The following is a 23,787-nucleotide window of genomic DNA, read 5'->3' on the forward strand; positions in this document are numbered from 1 at the left end:
CAACTAGTGTGGGGAGAAAGGACACTTCGTTTCAGTTTGCCAGGCCCGGGCGGTTGTCGCTGTTTCCAGGCCCGGCATTTCTACACCCCCCACGTGCGACCCAAGGGCGCCGCCATCTTCTCCTCCTCAAGCCACATATGGCCTGTGGGCGCCGCCATCTTCCCCACCGCAAGCCACGTGCGGCCCGTGGGCGCCGCCATCTTCGGCGCCATTTTGGATCGCGCCTCAGGACCCCGGCTCGTCTGGCCGTTCGCCGCCTACTGCTACCTCCGCCACCGCTCATCAGCCCGGTACGTCCCAACATCTTCCACAGCTCGCCCCCATCACCCTGGATCAGTCTCGGCCCCGCAACCTCGAGACCGCTATGACGACGGTGAAGATCAACGGGCACGGGATGACCTGCCTCTTTGACTCCGGGAGCACAGAGAGTTTCATCCATGCCACTACGGTAAGGCACTGCTCCCTCCCGGTACAGCCCGTCACCCAGAAAATCTCCCCGGCCTCCGGATCCCATTCCGTGGAAATCCGGGGGTACTGTATCACGACCCTCACCATCCAGGGCGCAGAGTTCAGCAAACTTCAGGCTCTACGTCCTCCCGACCTCTGCGCTGCCCTGTTGCTCGGCCTGGATTTTCAGTGCCATCTCCAAAGCCTTACTGCCCCCCCTCACCGTCTGCGGCCTCACGACCCTTAAAGTCGATCCACCTTCACTGTTTGCGAACCTCACCCCGGACTGCAAACCTGTCAGCAATAGGAGCAGATGGTACAGTGCCCAGGACAGGACCTTCATCAGGTCGGAGGTCCAACGGCTTCTGCGGGAGGGGATCATTGAAGCCAGCAACAGCCCCTGGAGAGCTCAAGTAGTGGTGGTGAAGACTGGGGAGAAGCACAGGATGGTCATTGACTACAGTCACACCATCAACCGGTACACGCAGCTCGACGCGTACCCCCTCTCACGCATATCTGACATGGTCAATCAGATTGCGCAGTATCGAGTCTTCTCTACAGTTGACTTGAAATCCACCTACCACCAGCTCCCATCCGCCCGGAGGACCACCAATACACTGCGTTCGAAGCAGATGGCTGCCTCTATCACTTCCTCAGAGTTCCCTTCAACCTCACAAATGGGGTCTCGGTCTTCCAGCACGAGATGGACCGAATGGTTGACCAGTACGGGCTGCGGGCCACCTCCCCGTACCTAGATAACGTCATCATCTGCGGCCATGATCAGCTGGACCACTACGCATACCTCCAAAAATTCCTCCATACCGCCAAACTCCTTAACCTCACATACAATAAGGAGAAATGCGTGTTCCACACCACCGCTTAGCCATCCTTGGCTACGTAGTGGAAAATGGAGTCCTAGGGCCCGACCCCGACCGCATGCACCCCCTCCTGGAACTCCCTCTCCCCCACTGCCCCAAGGCCCTGAAACGATGCCTGGGGTTTTTCTCCTATTACGCCCAGTGGGTCCCGAATTATGCGGACAAGGCCTGCTCACTCATCAAGTCCACAGTTTTTCCCCTGACGGCTGAGGCCCGCCAGGCCTTCAACCGCATCACGGCGGACATCGCCAAGGCCACGATGCACGCGGTCGACGAGTCCCTCCCCTTTCAGGTGGAGAGCGATGCATTGGACGTGGCTCTGGCCGCCACCCTCAACCAGGCGGGCTCACCCGTGGCCTTCTTTTCCCGCACCCTCCATGCCTCCGAAATTCGGCACTCCTCTGTCGAAAAGGAGGCCCAAGCCATTGTGGAAGCTTTGCAACATTGGAGGCATTACCTGGCCGGCAAGAGATTCACTCTCCTCACTGACCAACCGTCGGTTGCCTTCATGTTTAGTAACACACAACGGGGCAAGATCAAAAATGACAAGATCTTGAGGTGGAGGATCGAGCTCTCCACCTATAACTATGAGATCTTGTATCGCCCGGGGAATCTCAACAAGCCCCCTGATGCCCTATCCTGCTGTACATGTGCCAGCGCAAAAGTGGACCGACTCCAGGCTCTCCACTATGACCTCTGCCACCCGGGGGTCACCGGTTCTTCCATTTTGTCAAGGCCTGCAACCTGTCCTATTGAAGAGGTCAGGACCGTCACCAGAGACTGCCAAGTCTGCGCAGAGTGCAAGCCGCACTTCTAGATAGAGTGCATCTGGTGAAGGCCTCCCGCCCCTTTGAACGCCTCAGCATGGACTTCGAAGGGCCCCCTCCCTCCACTGACCGCAACATGTACTTCCTCAACCTAATTGACGAGTACTCCCGGTTCCCTTTCGCCATCCCGTGCCCCGACATGACTTCTGCCACGGTAATCAAATCCCTGCACAGCATCTTCACTCTGTCCGGTTTCCCCACCTACATCCACAGCGATCGGGGATCCTCCTTCATAAGCGATGAGCTGCGTCAGCTCCTGCTCAGCAAGGGCATCGCCTTGAGCAGGACGACCAGCTACAACCCCCGGGGAAACGGGCATGTGGAGAGGGAGAACGGGACGGTCTGGAAGGCCGTCCTGCTGGCCCAGCGGTCTAAAAATCTCCCGGTCTCCCACGGGCAGGAGGTCCTCCCCGTCGGGCTCCACTCCATCCGGTCGCTCCTCTGCACCGCGATTAATGAGACACCTCATGAACGTGTGTTTGGCTTCCCCAGGAAGTCTCCAGGGTCTCACTCCCAACATGGCTGACAGTTCCTGGACTCCGGAAGCATGTGCAGAGCCATAAATCGGACCCCTTGGTCGAGAAAGTCCACCTCCTACATGCAAATCCGCAGTACGCCTACGTGGCACACCCCGACGGACGCCAAGCCACAGTCTCCCTCCGGGACCTGGCACCCTCTGGGTCCCCACCCATGATCCCTGACCTGAAACCCCCCACCCCTGGTTGCCTCATTCACCCCGGCACCACCCACCCTCTCACCAGCGAACCTCACCGCAGCCCCCACCCCAGCGGGATCCGTCCTCCCACTGGATTCACTCAGGGGTGACGAAGACGAGGACAACACGTTCCTGGAGTCGCAGGTGACCACGTTGGTGCCCACGTCACCACCAGGACTGAGGCGATCGCGGCGGAATGTCAAAGCCCCCGGCAGACTTAATTTGTAATGTTTTCGTCACCCCCGCCGGACTTTTTTTTAACAGGGGGTGATTGTGGTAGACACCACTAGTGGTGTATTGTATGTATACACCCACCTCTCCCCATACCCCCCCATGATCATAATGAATGGCAGATGCTTGAAGGGCCAAATACCTGCACAGCATCTGAAGGGTTGAAGGGTTTCTACTATCTATGTATGTTTCTATGTATGGTGGGTGACGTGTGTTTGAACTTGCCTCGGATCCATGTTGTACACACTGCAACTGAGAAGCTATTTAACCATGCAAGACCCTCACTGCAAGCAGCAGGTAATGTGCACTCTCAAGCTTGGGGACCAGACTTAACAAAACATTATTCAAAACATCATTTAAGAGTGACTTTGTCTTCTCTCGGGCTGTAACTGTTTAACACGTGATGAGTTTGGGTTGCACTAATCCAGATAAGGAATGGTAGTATGGTGGCTATGTTACTGGATTACTAACCCAGAGACCAGGGTCAGGATTCTCCAACCCCCCGCGGGTCAGAGAATCGGCGGGGGCTGGCGTGAATTCCGCCCCCGCCAGTTGCCGAATTCTCCGGCACCGGATATTCGGCGGGGGCGGGAATCGCGCCGCGCCGCGCCGGTCGGCGCACAGTCTTCACCATGGCCGACGCGGAAGAGACACGCCGTCCTGCGCATGCGCGGGGATGGCGTCACAGCCGCTGACGCCGCCCAGCGAAGTCCTTTCGGCCCCAGCTGGTGTGGCGCCAAAGGCCTTTCCCGCCGGCTGGCGGTGCGCCAACCACTCCGACACGGGCCTAGCCCCTCAAGGTGAGGGCTTGGCCCCTAAAGGTGCGGAGAAATCCGCACCTTTGGGGCGGCCCGACGCCGGAGTGGTTAACACCACTCCATCCCACCGGGATCCCCCCGCCCCGCCGGGTAGGGGAGAAACCCGCCCCTGGACTATTGACTCTGGAAACATGAACATAAATCCCAGCAGCTGGGGAACTTAAATTCAGTTAAATCAGGAGCAAAATAACCGTGCCAGTAATGGTGGCCCAGGAAATTACCATGTCACCACTACAACCCATCTAGTTCACCAATGTCCTTCAGGGGAAAGGAAATCTGCCATCCTTACCTGGCCTGGCCTACGTATGACTCCAGACCGACAGCAATTGTGGTTGACTCTTAACTACCCCCTGAAATGTCAGAAAACTGGGATGAAAATCTATCTTCCATCTTGGCTGCAATAGTTTAAGATGGCTCACCACCGCCTTCCCAAGGGTGAGCGAAATAAATGAAAGTCGCCATAGTCCCCGTGAATCATTGGCTGCTCTCCCCTTTTGAGAGAGAGCTGACTGATGGTCTTTTAACCTGAGGGTCACCACACCTCAGGCAAGGGGCAAGGTTGAGAGGGTGGGACCTTCCCGTACCAGCCTCCCCGAACAGGCAGCGGAATGTGGCGTCTAGGGGCTTTTCACAGTAACTTCATTGAAGCCTACTTGTGACAATAAGTGATTTTCATTTCATTTTCATTTCATGAATAACCTCAGCCGGTACGGGAGTTGAACCCACGCCACTGGCATCCCTCCACCTCAAAATTCAGCCATCCAGCCAGCAGATGGCGTTGTGTTCTGCTTCTTCATGTCGCATAACCTGCTTCCTTGATGTATACTCTGACAAAGGAAGGTTCAGACTTGGAGATAGGTTTAACACATTTATTGAACAGTTAACAATTCTTCGACTTGAGTTCGACTCTCCTGCTAATCTTGCTATAGTAACTCAATCTAACTAACCAGTCTGCTCTAATCCATGCGGTGGGTGTGATGCTTCCTGATCCGCCCCTGTCTCTCTGAGTGTCACCTATGGAAAAGAGAAAGAGTATGTGTGCCCTGTCCTTTTATATGGGTAGCCCCCTTGTGGTAGTGTCACCTCTAGGTGTGTCTTGACTGCCCATTGGTCGTGTCCTATTTTACTGACCTATTGATTGAATGTCTGTGTGTCATGATGTCTCTGGTGCTCCCTCTAGTGTTTATTTAGTCCTAGTGTATCCACATTAACCCCTTGTGTACCTACAGTGATGCATATCACCACAGATAGAATCCATAAAGTCCCGACAGTGCAGAAGGAGGCCATTCGGCCCATCGAGCCTGCTCCGACCCTCCAAAAGAGCACCCCCGTCGGCCCACTCCCCCGCCCTATCCCCGTAACCCCACCTAACCTGCACACCTTTGGACTAAGCTAGTCTCCCCAGTAAGCAGGATTTATTTTTACATCAAAGAAGCAAAACTTAAACTGTTGCACTCCTTAGCATTGAAGAGGGAAGGACAGGCGGCAGCAACAGACTTGGGAGTCCACCCCGTCGGCCAGTGTAACTTCGGCAGAGGATAGGCGGAAACCCCAAGGCCAGGTAGACATGTAAACAAGATTTCTGCAAAAGTTACAGCAGCCAGTTTGAAGTGATAATGCACATGAAGCCAGGTTTCAATATTAGAAACACACGTACATGCATTGAATTCCTGAAGACCTTGATTTAAACACCAGAAGATGGAATTCATTAACTCTATTTACAAGCTAGTCACTGCCTGTTGACAGCAGCAGACAGCCATGGGAGTGACTAACACGCGGGCATGTGAATGGAGAATGGGTGCGCCAACAGCAGAAATCAGGGTATGATGGCGCCATCTGGTGCCTGCCAGTAGATTTGCAGCACCAGCTTCTGTGACAAAAAACCTTTGAACACTGAACGAAGAAGCAAATAATGCTGCCACCTTTACTGAAAGTTTTGCTTCTTCTTCTTTTAATCCCCCACTTGCTTCGTTGAAGAGTGCTCAACATTTAACTACACATAACAGGCAAGAAGACTCCAGATTTGATGTCTGGTCTCTGACCACGTTAACCGGGTTCAGAGTGACAATGGTACTTCAATTGGCCCCAGCACTCCTGTGGGAGGGGAGGCAGACAAGGGGAATCAACCAGGGATCCTGCTGCTCCAGTCCCTACCACTGGAGAATGTTTAAGCCCAGTTTCAAGTGCCACCTTGGCTCAGTGCTGCAGTGTCAGAGCTGCCTCCGTTCTAATGAGATATGAAACAAGACCAGCTTCTATCCGTTTAGGTGGACACCAAGGCACTAATCAAAATAGAGCAAGTGATTCCCCAGTGTCCCGGCCAAAATCGCTGCCTCGATCATCACCGCAAAGAAAGAACTTGATTTGCTATTTGCAAGATCGTTGTGTGAAAATGGGCTGCCCCACCTGCCTACATAAAACCACTGACAGCACTCCACAAAGTGATTCATTGATTGTGATGACCCTTGGCCCATCACCAAGAACACACCGGAGTTATTCACTTGAGAGTTCTTCCTTTTGTCGGTGTCAGGTGAGGCGGTAATTCAGGTAGAAACAGAACATTCTGGAAACGTCCGGAGGGTCAGGCAGCCCCTGTGGAGAGGGAAACCGAGTTTCAGGTTGATGACCATTCACCAGAGAATGGGAAAGGTTGGAAGTGCAATAGGTTTGAAGCAACTGGAAAGGGGGAGAGTAGGGAAAAGAAAGGAAAGTCAACTAGGTGAGATTAAATGGCAAAAGGGTTGATGGCCAAGGTCAAGTAAAGAAACAAATGATGTGTCTAGAGGAGGCGTGAATGGCAGAATGATGAGCAGCTGCTTTTCAAAACAGAAACAAGAAAAAAAATGAGTTAAAAACCAAGTCCTGCAGAGACAAGAAAGAAATAAAATGGAGGTTAGAGGTGATGGTCTGGAAGTAATAAACTCAATGTTGAGTCCGGAATGCTCTAAAGTATTCAATCAAAAAACGAGTTGCTGTTCCTCAGGTTTGTGTTGAGTTTCAATGGAACATTATAGGAGGCGGAGGACAGAGAGATCAGCATGAGAGCGAGGTAGAGAATCAAAATGGCAGGCGGCAGACAAGAATTGAGGTCAGCTTTATGATGCAGTCGTTGTTGCAGGTTCTCATGTGAAGCATTTTGGGCTGGATTCTCCGATTTTGCGGCTATGTCCAGAGGAAGTGTCTGGTCTTACGACCAAAATGTTGGCGCCACCCCCGCATTGATCCTCCGTCTGGTGGGGGGCTTGCAGCCGCGCCACGTAAAACCCCCGGCTTTACCTGCAGACGTGGACGGAGAATGGCCGGGTCCGTGGCCGCGCATGTGCATGGAGGCAGCCTGCGGCGGCCGCACCGTACAACATGGCGCCGGCCCCGCCAGATAGTGCCCCTATCTGCTAGCCCCGTGGCTGCTAGCCCCCCTCCAGTCCCCCCAGCCCTCGCCGAAGCCCCCACCCCACCCCAAAGATGCATGTCGTTAAGGATAAAGCAGTAGCATGGATAGAGGATTGGTTAATTAATAGAAAGCAAAGAGTGGGGATTAATGGGTGTTTCTCTGGTTGGCATTCAGTGGCTAGTGGTGTACCTCAGGGATCAGTGTTGGGCACAGTCCGCTGTCGCCATGAGAGATCCCCAAAAACTGGAAGGAAACGTGACCGACGCTGTCGGGAAGTCGGTCCATCAGGAGCGGAGCATCGGGGGAGGGCCTCAGATGACGTCCTGGGGCCGACCCAACGCCATGCGGCATACTCAGCGATTACGCCGTTTATGAGGGGCAGAGCATCCGAAAACAGCACCACACCCCGATTTCGGCGTAAAAACGGATTCTCCGGCCAATCGCCGAACGCGATTTTGCATTCGCCAATCAGAGAATCCAGCCCTTTCTATTGAATGAGCTTCCAGTAAGTGGACAACATCTGTGGAACTTTATTTAATAAGAGCAACCTTATTTTAATACTCGACTCGCAACAGGCTCATCTGACTGGAATAATTGAAGTTTGTGTCAGGGAATCAAGGTCAGGGGGATCAAGAAATCCCCATGAAGAAATGCTCATCTGCTGGCAAGTCAATCTCACCTGTGACGGGGGAGGTACCCATAGTTCTCACACCTGTTAGACTAACAAGGGGAAAAGCTAAAGAAAAGCCCAGCACAGGATGTCCTTTAGTTATAGTCAGGAACAGAGCAATCAGGCGGACACTTGCCCGCAAGTCATCAGATTTCCTTTGTTTCTAATGAAAGGTGCAGGACACTAAGCACTGAGTGGGTGGCACAGTGAGCAACGGCCCTGCCTCTGTGCTGGATGCTCTGGGTTCAATCCCGCTCCTGGGACATGACATCTAAGGAAGTTGCGTTCACAACGCGGTCAAACCGTTTGAGCATCTATCTGCAAATTCATTCCAACACGCACTGGAGTAAGAGCGGGAGAAATTCCTGGAACGCCATGACACCCCTCAAGCTATAGTATCTGGTTTCACCCCATTCCAGACAAAAAAACGGCGGAAAACAGACAAGATTGCGCATCATCCGCCTTACGCATCTCTAGATGCAGGAAGCCTTCTAAAGTCGATCACCCATTGGTGATGAGGGGAAACCTGTCTGCTGGCAGGAAGAAGGCCTGCGTAAAATGGCTCTGGGCAATCTCAATCAGGTTTCTCATTAGCACAAGCCCGGGGCACTGTCTCAGGCTTGTTTTGACACTAAATTCTCAGCCTCAGATTGACCACAGGTCGGTTGGTGCAAGACGTGGAATGGCCACCCTTCCAAAATTGATGGTGTGAACAGGAAATGCTAACTTAGAACCAGAGATTGCCTACAGTGCAGAAGGAGGCCATTTGGCCCTTCGCGTCTGCACCGACCCTCTGAAAGAGCACCCTGCCTAGGCCCACTCGCCTGCCCAATCCTCGTAACCCTACCTACCCTGCACATTCTTTGGACACCAAGGGGAAATTTAGCATGGCCAATCCACCTAACCTGCACATCTTCGGAATGTGAGAGGAAACCGGAGCACCCGGAGGAAACCCACGCAGACGCAGGGAGAATGTGCACAGACAGTGACCCAAAGCCGGAATTGGGCCTGGGTCCCTGGCGCTGTGAGGCAGCAGTGCTAACTACTGTGCCACTGTGCCGTCCATTGCCCATTATATCTGCACCCATTCAGAGTAGATTGAGAATGAGGGGCAGAGCTGGTTATACCATGCTACACCTGAGCTGACGGGCACAATGGCCGACTCATGGGGCCTGGCTTTAACTCTGTGTAAGTGAATGGGTTTTAAATGTGTGTTTAAGTTTCCCCGCGTTAGCATCCGTCACCGAGAGAAGCACAAATGTTTACACAAAAATAAATTATTTTCAGTAAAGGACACACCGACGAGGCAAAGTCAAAAACCCACATAGCAACCGAGATATTATTTTGAACGTGCGTAACCCACTGCCAGACGACAACAGCTGCAGAAACGCTGAACTTGTCCACAGATCCTGAAATCTTGCCTTGGAGTTCTCCCAATTTCACACTTTATTTACACTGTGAGTGGTTCCAGGTGAACGGAGCTGTCAATATGTGTCTGCCTGCTCCTAAGGTAACGCCACAGGAAGGCAGCATGGGGATAAAGAAGTGACAAACGCAGAGGCCAGACGCAAGCTCCAAGCCAGCAGAGCAGAGCAAGCCGCCCGGGGGAACATTGCTCAAAGCACCTATTGCTGCCCCAATGCGAGAGGCCACCACTTTTCCTGTCCTCTCTCGGAGACAGTCCTGTCAACATTGACTTCTCCAGCTCTCTCTCTTTCCTTGTGCTTTTGTGCTTTGTTTCAATATGAAACTTGCTGTAGTTCCTCAAGTGGCTGGTGGACGTGAGTCAGGGTTTCCTCTGCACTGGTGGAACTTAGTTGACCCGTATCTCATCATATAAAATTCCCAGTGCTCGCCATGTATATCCATTAATAGACTTTAATTAATGTGACTACAGATATTACAGCTGATTGGAAACTTTTGAAGGCCAAACCAACATTTTTTAATCCTCTGCTCAACAAGGTTTAATCCCAAAATAGAAACACCTTGAAGCTGAACTCTTTCAATATTGCTGATCGTGTTTGTGTTAAATTCCTTTGCTCCCTGATTTAACAGTGATGATATTCTATTTAAAATAAATCAGCTAACACCTCCTTAAAATAACAGGCAAAAAGGCATTGCATTAATGTTCGTCCCTGACTATTTGTTACAATTCCCTGATGATACGTAACCATGGTGACCTGGGCCATGTTTGACAAATTAGGGAAGAAAATTTCCCAGATTTATTTTTCCCGAAAACGGCCAGGGTTTCCTTTGCTCTTTTTTGTTTAGTATTTAGAGATTGGGGAAGCCAATGCTTAAGATTCCATCATCTCCAAGATATCACTTTCTTTTCCATATTTCCAAGGCCCAATTCCCAAGGACCTTTTCTTGAGTTCTCTGTCCAAAGGAAGGTCCTTGGCAACCAATCACTGAACCATGGCAGTTTGCCATGATCTTTTACTACAGTTAGGGAGTCCCTGAGCCTACCCCAGCTGGGAGGGGGGTTGAACCCTGTGCTATTCGTAGTATAATGGGTAATACCTATGACAATGATATAGTGATGTGTGGCACGATATAACAGTGCCATCAGCAGTTAGATGTCGGAGATTCCGTAGAGCAGATGAAATAATCTGAACACAGTGGCAATCGTATCTTCCATCTACAAGATGCCCTGCAGGAACTCATAAAGGATCCTTAGGTGCCACACAAAAGGTTGCTGCATAAGATAAAGATGCATGTCGTTAAGGATAAAGCAGTAGCATGGATAGAGGATTGGTTAATTAATAGAAAGCAAAGAGTGGGGATTAATGGGTGTTTCTCTGGTTGGCATTCAGTGGCTAGTGGTGTACCTCAGGGATCAGTGTTGGGCACAAATTGTTCACAATTTACATAGATGATTTGGTGTTGGGGACCAAGTGCAATGTGTCCAAGTTTGCAGACGACACTAAGATGAATGACAAAGCAAAAAGTGCAGAGGATACTGGAAGTTTGCAGAGGGATTTGGATAGTTTAAGTGAATGGGCTAGTGTCTGGCAGATAGAATACGATGTTGACAAGTGTGAGGTTATCCATTTTGGTAGGAATAACAGCAAAAGGTATTATTATTTAAATGATAAAATATTAAAACATGCTGCTGTGCAGAGGGACCTGGGTGTCCAAGCGCATGAGTCGCAAAAAGTTGGTTTACAGGTGCAACAGGTGATTAAGAAGGTGAATGGAGTTTTGCCCTTCATTGCTAGAGGAAGGAGCAACTGTATAAGGTGTTAGTGAGGCCACACCTGGAGTATTGTGTTCAGTTTTGGTCTCCTTACCTGAGAAAGGACGTACTGGCACTGGAGGGAGTGCAGAGGAGATTCACTAGGTTAATCCCAGAATTGTGGGGGTTGGATTACGAGGAGAAGTTGAGTAGACTGGGACTGTACTCGTTGGAATTTAGAAGGATGTGGGGGGGACCTTATTGAAACATATAAAATTATGAAGGGAATAGATAGGATAGATGCGGGCAGGTTGTTTCCACTGGCGGGTGAAAGCAGAACCATGAGGCATAGCCTCAAAATAAGGGGAAGTAGATTTAGGACTGAGTTTAGGAGGAACTTCTTCACCCAAAGGGTTGTGAATCTATGGAATTCCCTGTCCAGTGAAACAGTTGAGGCGCCTTCATTAAATGTTTTAAGATAAAAATAGATAGTTTTTGAAGAATAAAGGGTTATGGTGTTCGGGCGGGAAAGTGGAGCTAAGTCCACAAAAAATCAGCCATGATCTCATTGTATGGTGGAGCAGGCTCGAGGGGCCAGATGGCTTACTCCTGCTCCTAGTTCTTATGTTCTTCCAAGCCCACAACCGCTACCACTTAGAAGGATAAGAGACACAGATACATGAGAACACCACCAACTGGAGGTTCCCCTCCAGGTCACTCACCATAGAATCCATCATAGAATCCCATTCGACCCATTGAGTCTGCACCAACCCTCTGAAAGGGCATCTTACCTAGGCCCACTCCCCGCCCTATCCACGTAACATCACCTAACCTGCACAACTTTGGACACTAAGGGGCAGTCGAGCATGACCAATTCACCTAACCTGCACGTCTTTGGACTGTGGGAGAACACCGGAGCACCCGGAGGAAACCCAAGCAGACACCGGGAGAATGTGAAAACTCCACAATGTCACCCAAGGCCGGAATTGAACCCAGGTCCCTGGTGCTGTGAAGCAGCAGTGCTAACCACTGTGCCATCCTGCCGCCCATCACTATCCCGACTTGGAAATATATCGCCGTTCATTCACTGTCGCTGGGTCAATGTCCTGGAACTTCCTCCCTAACAGCACTGTGGATGTACCTACACCTCAGGGACTGCAGCGGTTCAAGAAAACAGCTCATCACCGCCTTCTCAAGGGCGATTAGGGAAGAGCACGAAATGCTGGTCTAGCCAGCGATGCCCACATCCTGTAAAATAATTTTTAAAACAGAGAAGTGTGTCTATGAAGCTCATCATGTATAGCATGAAGGTAAAGTAGATTTGAAGTAGCCCACCTGCGTCAGAGCAAGAGATATTCCGGAAACCTTCCCAGTGCAGACAAGGTCACGAGACGGACCACAAACATATACTGGCTTTGGTCTGATCCATACACTAGTTGTCCAGCCAACTGAGCTAACCAGAACCTCAAGGCACCATCTTTTAACAGAAAATAATTCAAACACTTATCTTCATTTTATTGCCAAGTCATAAATCATTGTTGACTTCAAAATAGATTGAGGGTTTTTTAAAAATTTGTTCTTGGAATGTGAGCGAGGCCAGCATTTGTTATTAATTCCTTATCACCCTTTAGAAGGTTCTGGTGAGCCACCTTTTCGAAGCGCTGCAGTCCATGTGGTGAAGGTACTCCTGCATTGCTGTTGGGGAGGAGGGTTCTTGTGGGTTTCCAGCCCTCAATCAGATTACAGCCTGGTTAGCACTTCCAGCCCACTGTTAACCTGCATATCATCTATCCATTAAGGAAGCCATCTCTATAAAGCAGTGTCTCGCTGGCTCAATGCTCAAGATTCACCACACCACTCACAACCCAATATCCAAGATTGTTCTGGTTGGATGGTTGCAAAACAATTTTGTTTCTCTCGGCAGAATGTTAAAAACCCTGCACAGTTCATTTTGCCTCCTGTTTCAATGTATTGCGGAAGGTCAGTAACCAATGGACTAATTGTGCCTCGGTACAGAGATACACAGGGTCTCTCTTGACACTTGAGTGGAGGACAGAAGGGGAACAGCACACCCTGTAACTTTTTACTCCTAGGCTAGGAATCCTGCGGTGAGTAACTCGACTCCTGGCTCCCCAAAAGCCTGACCACTGTCTACAAGGCGCAAGTCAGAAGTGCGATGGAATACTCCCCACTTTCCTGGATGGTGCAGCTCCAACAACACTCAAGCTCAACATCAGTTTGGGGTTTCCTTTTCAACAATATGTTGTCGATTTCAAAATTGAGCTGATGCCATGTCCCTTGGTGGTCATATTTGGGTGTCGGACTCTCTGGGGCTGCAGGTGGGCGCGGGGGCCAACGTCCTGGCTTTCCCCTTGCTGATTGCCCGGAAGCGAGTGCTGATGGGGTGGCGGTCAACTTCTCAACCCGGCGCATCAGTGTGGCTGGGAGATCTGATGGAATTCCTACACCTCGAGAAAGACAAGTACACTGTGAGGGGAGCAATCGAGGGGTTTTACCGAAGGTGGCAGCTGTTTATTTTGTATTTCAAAGAGCTGATCACCGTCAGTTGCTAAACAGAGGTTGGAGGGGCGGGGGGTAAAGGAAAGTGGGGGAGAGAGGTTAGGTATTTTTGGAGGGGTGGGGGCTAGGGTTTGGGAGGTGGTAGGTGGGATTGAGGGGTTTGTTATTCTGATTGGTTGTCTTTGTCTTTGTATTGTGTATAAAATGGAAATAGTTGAATCAAAATTTTCTTAAAAAAGGAAGAAGAGCAACATCATCAAGGACAAAGCAACCCGCTTGATTGATTCCCCTTCCACAAACATTCAAACCCTCCATACCGACAGCACGGTAGCATTGTGAATAGCCCAATTGCTTCACAGCTCCAGGGTCCCAGGTTCAATTCCCGGCTTGGGTCACTGTCTGTGCGGAGTCTGCACATCCTCCCCGTGTCTGCATGGGTTTCCTCCGGGTGCTCCGGTTTGCTCCCACAGTCCAAAGATGTGCAGGTTAGGTAGATTGGCCATGATAAATTGCCCTTAGTGTCCAAAATTTCCCTTAGTGTTGGGTGGGGTTAATGGGTTATGGGGAAAGGGTGGAGGTGTTGACCTTGGGTAGGGTGCTCTTTCCAAGAGCCTGTGCAGACTCGATGGGACGAATGGCCTCCTTCTGCACTGTAAAAAAGTGGCAGCCATGTGTACCATCTACAAGATGCACTGTAGCAACTCACCAAGTTTCCTTAGGCAGCACCTTCCAAACCCATGAGCAGTCCCACCTGGAAGGACAAGAGCAGTAGACACATAGGAACACCACCACCTGGAAGTTCCCCTCCAAGTTACTCACCATCATGATTTGGAAATATGTCGCTGTTCCTGCACCGTCGCTGGGGCAACATCCTTCAACCCCCTCTCTAACAGCACACAACATGGACTGCAGTGGTTCAAGAAGGCAGCTCACCACTACCTTTTCAAGGGCAATTAGGGATGGGAAATAAATGCCTTTTTTTGTTGGCATTAAAGATGCTTTTTTAATTCCCTCAATGGATGTGGGTGTCACTGACTAGGCCAGCATTCATTGTCCATCCCTAATTGCCCCTGAGAAGGTGGTGGTGAGATGCCTTCTTGAACCGTCACAGTCCCTGTGGCATAAGTACACCCACAGTGCTGTTAGGGAGGGAAATCCAGGATTTTGACCCACATACAGTGAAGGAACGGCGACATATTTCCAAGTCAGGATGGTGCATGGCTGGAGGGAAAAATACTTTTCATCAAGGGTGGACTTCTATGGTAAAGCCAAGTTGTCTTTCACTCCTTTTCCCCAAATAATTTTAAACTAATTGAGAGTAAGCTAAAATTAATTGGCATCAATTGATCTTCTGCTATTCTTATCAATTACGGCATTGCTGCTCCCATTTCTTTTAGAATTTTTTTCAAGAGAGATAGTAAATGACCTTCGGCTGTTCTAAGTCAATGATTATAGAAACTGGAACCACTGCCCATACAGATGATGGAAGGAGAAATTATCAATAATTTCAAAAGGAAACTTGGTGGAAACTTGAGAGAAAGGCCAAAGATATATGGCAGGGGAATGGGACTAACTGGTCTGCTCGATAGAGAGCCGGCATGGACTTGATGCTACAATGGCCTCCTTCTGTGTCGCAATGACCCTGGTGGCTCATGAAACTGGAGAAACTTCCGGAACAGAGGAACGTCATTCAGCCCATTGTTCACTGCTGACGTATCGCTTGATATATATTCTTTTCCACATCTATATTTCATACTGTTATACGCGAGGCGTTTTCAGAACCCCAAAATGTATCATGGAGTTCAACCAACCTCACCCTTTCATGGATTTGTTGCTTTTCCGAGCATGCAGCTTGTTCCCTAGGTGTGGTATTTCAATTATGGATACGTGGGTTTTTAAACACAAAACACTGTTTATTCCATGAACTCAACTTAACATCTTAAATAAACATTGGATCTCTTAACACCCCTTACTTCAAAGATAACTCAGAAAATATTGCAACAGTAAATAATTCCCTAAAATGTTCCTTCAAATTTCCAAGAGACTTAACACCTTTCAACAGTATCACATCAGATTAAAGGATATATATATGTTCTGTAGAATGGCAGAGATATGTTAGCTTGGGTGACTTCAGCTCCAGCACCTTGCTTTCTTCATGCAGCTCTCTGGAAGCCCACAGACACACCCACGCTGCTTTCTCAAACCTGGCTTTCTCCCTTCTAAGCAGATCACAGCAAACCAGAACTTCTCAAGCTGCTGTCTCAAACTGGCTTTCTACTTTTAAACTGCTCTCAGCAAAACCAGCCAGGCATTTTTTAAACTGCAAAACCAAACTGTCAAAATGGCTGAACTGAGCTGAGCTCCACCCACTCTATGACATCACTGTTTTCTTAAAGGTACATTGCTTACACATCCATTTCTTAAAGGCACTCTTGCATGACAATATATATATAAAAAATATGTGATACATTTAATACAAATACTTAAAAGGAAACTGGACAGGTATGGGGCAGCACGGTGACTCAGAGGTCAGCACTGCTGCTCATAGTGCCAGGGTTCCGGGTTCATTTCTGGCCTTGTGTTACTGTGTGGAGTTTGCACGTTCTCCCCGTGTCTGCGTGGGTTTCCTCCAGGTGCTCCGATTTCCTCCCACAGCCCAAAGATGTGCAGGTTAGGTCGACTGGTCATGATGAAATTGCCCCTTAGTGTCCAGGGTTAGTGCAGGTTAGGTGGGATTACAGGGATAGCATGGGGGAGTGTGCCTAGGTAAGGTACTCTTTCAGAGGCTCGGTGCAGTTTCGATCGGCTTAATGGCCTCGTTTTGCACTATAGAGATCCTGTGGTTCTATGGTTCCAATTAAATCTAGAAATCATCACAAAGTGTAGGTGGATATCATGTGATATCTCTCAATATGACTCCAATCTCCTCGACCTTGCCTTGACCCACTTCAAAGGTTGGAGAAGAATTATGGTTTTTCCTGAATTGGTCCAGTTTTTTTATATCTGTACGTGTTATTTGTCTTTCTTGGAAGGCAACTTGCCTAATGGTGGGTGCTGAATGTTGAGGATCAAGATGGTCACTCGCAATGTGACAGGACGGGACAGACGTTTAGCATCAGCTGCTCCTTTTCTTTGTCCGTCTGTCTCATTTGATTACATCGAAAATGTTCCATCTGTCTGCACTTCCTGTCAACTTTTCATTCACAATTCCCTCGTCTGCATACATAAAGGAAACTGGCTACGTAAACTCGTCACACTGTCATTACATTGCCTCTTTCACAAACCACATACATCACCTCCCCCCCCCCCCCCCCCCCCCCCGCCTCCGCACCCCCTTCCCCTGTGACACTCTTCTTCAACTCTGCACTCGAAACGTTAACCCTGTTTCTCTCTCCAGAGACGCTGCCGGAGCTCCTGACTTTATCCAGCATTTTCTGTCTTTATTTCAGATTTCCAGCATCCGCAGTATTTTGCTTTTCTTTTAATGTTCTCGCACACCTCACTCACATAGAGGTCCGGACATGAATGGGCCTCATCCACAACTTGTTCAGAGTCACCCAGATGCCTCTGCATTGGCCTAGTCTCCTTTGGGCTTTGAGTACAATTTCTGAGGGAGATTCAACACTCTTTCATTCATATATTCCCAATTCCCCTTCACGGTGCTGAGTTAAAATTCACATAGAGAAAATAATGTTTATTTTGACATTCACCTTAGACTCAGTGACAATGTGGCAAACATGCATTTTGTACCTATCACTCGCTCATGCACAACAACACAATGGGAGAATTCTTCGCCGTGGGATTCTCTGTTCCGCCCGCAGCGTACCCCTGCCCGCAGGTTTCCCGGTGGTGTGGGGTATCCCCAATGGGAAATCCCATTGGCTCGCGCCGGGAAGGGAGAATCCTGCTGCCGACGACGGTGCGCCGCCGAGGAACACGTGGCTGGAGAGGTGGAGAATTCACCACAATATTAAAAACCAAATGGAACCAATTCCTATTTAAAGCCCTTGGGCTGGATTCTCCGTTCCTGAGTCTAAATGCTGACGCCAACAGAGGATCTGTGGAGTTCCATGTCAGAAAAATCGGTGCCAAACCTCCACCGATTCCGTTACCGGTGAGGGGCCAGCACCGGCGTCGCATGGAACACCCACAGAACACACGGAAAATGGTGCGGGACTCGCCGGGTCCGTGATGGACACGCACAGGGCTGACAAGCTGCATCCTATACATCCCCTACACACACCGATCGCGGTCAAGAAAGATGGCACCAGCTGTACTGGACCGCGACCCCATCTACCCCGGTTCCACAGCCCACCTCCTGGCCACCCAACACTCCCCCCCCCCCCCTCCCCCCCCGGTAGTGACACGAGTGTCGGTGAAGTGTGACAGTGCTGGACACTGTCCGTACGCCCTCTCTCTCTCTCCGCCACCATGCCAGATTCACGACCATTGAGAGCACACATGGGAACTCAGCCCATCGCAGGTGGAACATCGCGGGTGGGCCCGCTAATGACATGTGAACACGGTTGCAACTACGTGTGCGTGCGTCGCAATGACGCTGTTTTCGAGGAAGCGGAGCATCGCGATTCGGCATCAATCCAGTGTCTGCCGCGATTTTGCCGTCAGGAGCTATTCTCCGCCCAATCGCACGCCCCGATTTCAGCGTCGACCACCGTAAAATCCTGCCCCTTGCCTTAAGTGGACAAACCAGCGCTACTTGTATCTCGGGTGACATTGGAGGCATTCCCTCACATCCTACGTACAAATCCCCGCAAATTGTCTTGCCCTCATGAAGGCTGGCTTCTTGAAGGACTGCAAATGTATGGCCGCAAGGTTAAATAAGGTGATGTTAGCTGACGCTGCTGTTACCCAGAGTCCAGCTTTCTGTCAGGCAAGCTGCGTCAACCCAGCTGAGTTTAATCCTTGCCCTTTTATTCCGAGCACAAGTGTAGCGTGTGTTAAAATGCCTGGTCCAGCTGCCAAGAATAGCGAAAGAGCTTGTTTCGGCTTAAGAGTCTACTTGGGGCCTAGGCATGCCTGCAAACACTCTCGACATCTCCCAGACCCAGGAGAGAAAGAGATGCTCTGTTAGCAGCTTCAGAATGGGACAATTGCAACTTGCAGTTGGAGAGAAATGTTATCCGAAAGCGCTGTACCTCAGTTTTACTGTGCGGTTGTTAATTTAGACCACACGTGTCTCAGAGCTCACAGCAATGTTTTCTTTCCTGTGGTTTGATGTCTGGCATGAGCTGCTGCTAAAATTATATTTAAACAAACAAAATGTAAAACCTTGAACTCACTGCAGGCCGCTCTCTGACCTCTGAACCCATCTCCTTCTGGCCCTTAGCTGGCAAAAATGCTTTGAAGGTTAAAAGCTTCCCCAGTGGCTCAGAGAGCAAACACACTGCCTGGGGTGCCACGAGATGATTATGCAAGAGCAAGGCTCTAGGCTTTCGCCACAACCTGGGCTTGGGAATTTGCTGTCATCTCTCAGCGCATCATTTAAAGGACAACATTTCGGGCAGAATAAGGGGCAAGGAAGCCAAGGGCAAATGAGGTATAGGTATGTTAAGTGATTGGGCAGCACTGCTGCCTCACAGCACCAGGGATCCTGGTTAGATGGATTGGCCAGGCCAAATGCCCATTAGTATCCAGAAATGCGCGGGTTAGATGGGGTTGTACGCTTATGGGAATGGGGTAGGGGCTGGGTCTAGGTAGGGTGTTCTTTCAGAGGGTTGGTGCAGACTCGATGGGCCAAATGGCCTCCTTCTGCACTGTCAGAATTCTATGGTTCTATCGATGTGAATATCAGACGAACAGACTGAAGACAACATTGACAGCTGGGAAACAAATTTGTGTAAAAGAGACGTTAAAACTGGTCAAATCAACTCTGAAAAAGTGCCAAAGAGACACCCATAATGATAATGATGATCAAAGGTTGAGTTATTTAACAGATAGCTTCTGTCGCAGCCAAAGACCCAATTGAGGTAAGTTTTACAATCTATCATTCAAAGTAAAAGAGATAGAAAACAAAGAGTAAAATAAAGTGCTGATCATTCGATTAGGGTCTTTATGTTATCAGGGTTCAAAGTTTAACAGTAATTAGAGTTTAATCATTGTGCAGATGAGATGTGACATTGGACTAAATAAGGTGAACAAGCTACTCAGGATAAGAAGGTGAGGAACCATCGATGAAGGCACCTCCCACGATGAGGCACGTCGCTTTGCTAATTCCTAACATACAAGTCAAAGAAAGAAGCCTCACCTCGGAAATCAAGACCCCCAGTCAGTTGTATCCAGGATCCATTCTTCAAACTGCTCAAGCTGATTCTCAGCACAAAAGTTGGGTCTCAGCATCTGCCAAAGTGATGAGCGCAGAAAGCAAGATGATATTCTGGATGTCATCTTCAATAGTGACGGGCGATTGATGCACTGGAAGGAAAGCATTAGACTGCTTGTGATAACCCTGAGGTTAAGCAACACTGCTTGTATGCAAGAAAGCCCATTGAGATGAGGTACAACACGGTGGCCAGCACCTGTAGAACCATATTCAGTTTTGGACTCAGATATGTTGGAAAAGGGAGCTCTACGTTGGACCCAACCTGGACTGTCCCTGATCTGGGTGTGCTTATCAGATAGTGTTGATGGAGATTGACTACTTGGCCTATATGGCGCCTGATCTCAAAGTCTTTGATGGGAGAGTGTAGAAGGAGCTTTACAAAGTACGCATGCTGCACCGGGAGTGCTCAGTGGGGTAGTGGCAGAGGGCCCTCTGCACTGTATTTAATTTGACATGTCCCTGATCTGGGAAGTACTTGATGGGGCTATACTCTGTATCTAACTCATGCTACACCTGTCCTGGAATGCTTGATACGATGGAGTGCTAGATGCTGATTCTGTACGAATGAAGTAGTTCCCCAAGTACATGCGTTCTTTACTCCCATGAGAATCCATAGCAAATGGTGGTTCAATGGGTAAGTCCATTTAGTGTCAAACCATATGGACTAAGATCCAAATTTGATTCCCAGTCAGTTAGCGATACAATTGGCTTCAGGACCTACACACATTAGGGAGGTCGTTGGGGGAGAAATCAGTTAGTGTACTTGTTCATGATCATTATCGGGCAGCACGGTAGCATTGTGGATAGCACAATTGCTTCACAGCTCCAGGGTCCCAGGTTCGATACCGGCTTGGGTCATTGTCTGTGCGGAGTCTGCACATTCTCCCCGTGTGTGCGTGGGTTTCCTCCCACAGTCCAAAGATGTGCAGGTTAGGTGGATTGGCCATGCTAAAAAAAAAATATATTTTTTTAATTTAAAAAAATTGCCCTTAGTGTCCAAAATTCCCCTTAAGCGTTGGGTGGGGTTACTGGGTTATGGGGATAGGGTGGAGGTGTGGACCTTGGGTAGGGTGCTCTTTCCAAGAGCCGGTGCAGACTCGATGGGCCAAATGGCCTCCTTCTGCACTCACTGTAAATTCTACGAAATTCTATGATTATTCAGTGATTCCGAGTGGAAGGTGCTGTGCGGTTGGTCAAGGCCAACCCTTCCATGATGAATTAGTCCATTGACATACACATGTCAAACTCCCAAGATACTTGCTGGGATCATGATAGTTTAGAAAACAAAATAAATTCAGAAATACAAAAAATATTGGAGTGAAATTTTCATTCTCAATTATTAATTATTTCATTGTTGAATTCATTAGTTAAAATAAATTTTTTTCATTACTACCTAGTAGATTAGGATTAATGTTAACCTGGAGAATTGAATGTCTATTAAAGAGGATCTGTCCCTTTAAGTAAATTACTAATTATTCCAGGAATGTATCACAAATGATAACGTTTTAAACAGCCCAAAATTAATAATGCCAGCGTTTGAAGAAAGTTCTGGAAACGTTCAATGCAGATAATGAGGGATTTGCATTGTTTATTAATATCATATTTTTAGTCAGGATTGGGGTGAGTAAAGTAGTTTAGAAATGTGTTTTGTGTGTGTGTGTTTGTGCACGTGTAGGTGTGTGTGCACATGTGTGCAAGCACGTGTGCGGGTGTACGTGTGTGTATGTGCATGTTTGTATGTGTGAATCTGTGCACGTGTGTGTGTGTGTCATGTACTTTGCAATGCAAGAAGGGAATGTGTTGTTACAGAAACAATAGATTCTATCAAGCTTTGCTGAGATATAAAATAGAGCACCCAAGCAGAATATCAGCGGTAGGGTTATGGGATGTGAACCATTGAGGGGGAGAGTGGGAGGATAGATATACACATTGCCTGAAGAATGATCAGTGCATGGTTCTCAATTCTATTATTGAGAAGCTTAGGTAAAAAGCTAAATCCCAGATCGAGTTTAGGGTGAGATGGTGATTCAGTGGTAATGTCACTGAATTAGTCATCCAGAGGCCCAGGTTAATGCCCTGGGGAATATGAGTTCAATTTACACGGTAGTAGCTGAGGCAACTCCAATTCAATTTAAAAATGTGTAATATACACCTAGCCTTTGTAATAGTGACCCTGAAGACTATAATTTTTTTGTCGTAAAACCCCATCGAGTTCAGTAATGGCCTTTAGGGAAGAGACTCGAGACTATGTGTGACTCTGGGCAGGTGTTTTTTAAACTTTTTTTCTGAGGACCTAACTTTGCCAACCGGCCAATCTTCACGACCCACACCAGCCGACCTTCGCGACACACGTAATATTCACTTACTTTTAATGTGAAAGAAGAGCCTGTTTGGTTCTAACCATCTCACTCCAATCAGGTTCACAGGAGGAGAGGGCAAAGCACATATCAGGTACAAACCTCCCCAGTTCCTTAGTCCGTCTTCATCTTTGTGAGCGGAAAATCCAACTTCGAACATGTAGGTCGTCATGAGGAGCAATAGCAACAAAATGCTTGGTTTACTCAGCACATGATACTCCTGGGAAATGCTACACCAGAATGCTGACAGCTTCATGAGCTTTTGGCAGCATAGTCTTTTAGTTTGGAATCAGCTATAGATTAATAACTGACACTGGGGGCTCGAATCTCAAAAGGAATTTTCACCCATCTCTCTTTCAAAATCTGAAATTTCTCCTATAATTGGGTGGCGCAGTGGTTAACGCTGCTGCCTTACAGCGCCAGGGACCCGGGGTCAATTCCAGCCTTGGGTAACTGTCATGTGGAGTTTGCATTTTCTCCCCTTGTCTGCGTGGGCTTCCTCCAGATGTTCCGTTTTCCTCCCACAGACCAAAGATGTGCAGGTTAGGTGGAATGGTCATGCTAAACTGTCCCTTAGTGTACAAAAGAAAAATAGGCAGGTTAGGTGGGGTTACAGGAATATGGCAAGGGAGTGAGCCTAGGTAAGGTGCTCTTTTGGAGGGTTGGTGCAGACACGATGGGCTGAATAGTCTTCATCTACACTGTAGGGATTTTATGATTTACCAGTACTTCCCTGCATAAAACCACACTTTGCATCCTTATTTGCATTGGTACAATTGAAAAAACCACACCTCAAGAAATCATCTTTATACTGCTTTGCTCCGGAATTAAGTTTCTTCTTTGTAAGCTGCTAACCAGAGACCTGGCGACCTGTACAGAGCTATTCCTAGCAACAGATTCAGTTGTGAGACCCTGGCCACAGAGGGGTAAGTACACTGCCTGTTTGTGGCTCTGGTTGTCCCTTCTGATGTGTTGGGTGCTCTGGATCCGTGGAACACATACAGGCCACCAACACTTAAAATAGAACAACACTATTTTATTAAGCTAGAAACTGTTGAACATACTTTCACTGTGGGTTAACACAATGTTAGATTAAACTAAAGACCTATGCCTATCCTAACCAGTCTATGCACTCAGCACATGGTGAAGATCTGTGCTGTAAGCTGTAAGCTCTGTCCTTCTGAGAGGCTGCATCCCAAATGAGCGGGAAAACTGATGCCCTCTGTCTTTATAGTGAGTGTGCTCTAACTGGTGATTGGTTGCGGTGTTGTGTGTGTTAATTGGTCTTGCTGTGTGTCCATCAGTGTGTGTGTATCTGCACAATGATATACTGGTGTATATTATCACACCTTACTTGTAAGAAAATGATTGATCTTCACAGTCCTTTTGCCTTGCTTGCCAGCAGCTAGATAATG

This window comes from Scyliorhinus torazame, chromosome 16, assembly GCF_047496885.1.
Source record: "Scyliorhinus torazame isolate Kashiwa2021f chromosome 16, sScyTor2.1, whole genome shotgun sequence".
NCBI classification, from domain to species: domain Eukaryota; kingdom Metazoa; phylum Chordata; class Chondrichthyes; order Carcharhiniformes; family Scyliorhinidae; genus Scyliorhinus; species Scyliorhinus torazame.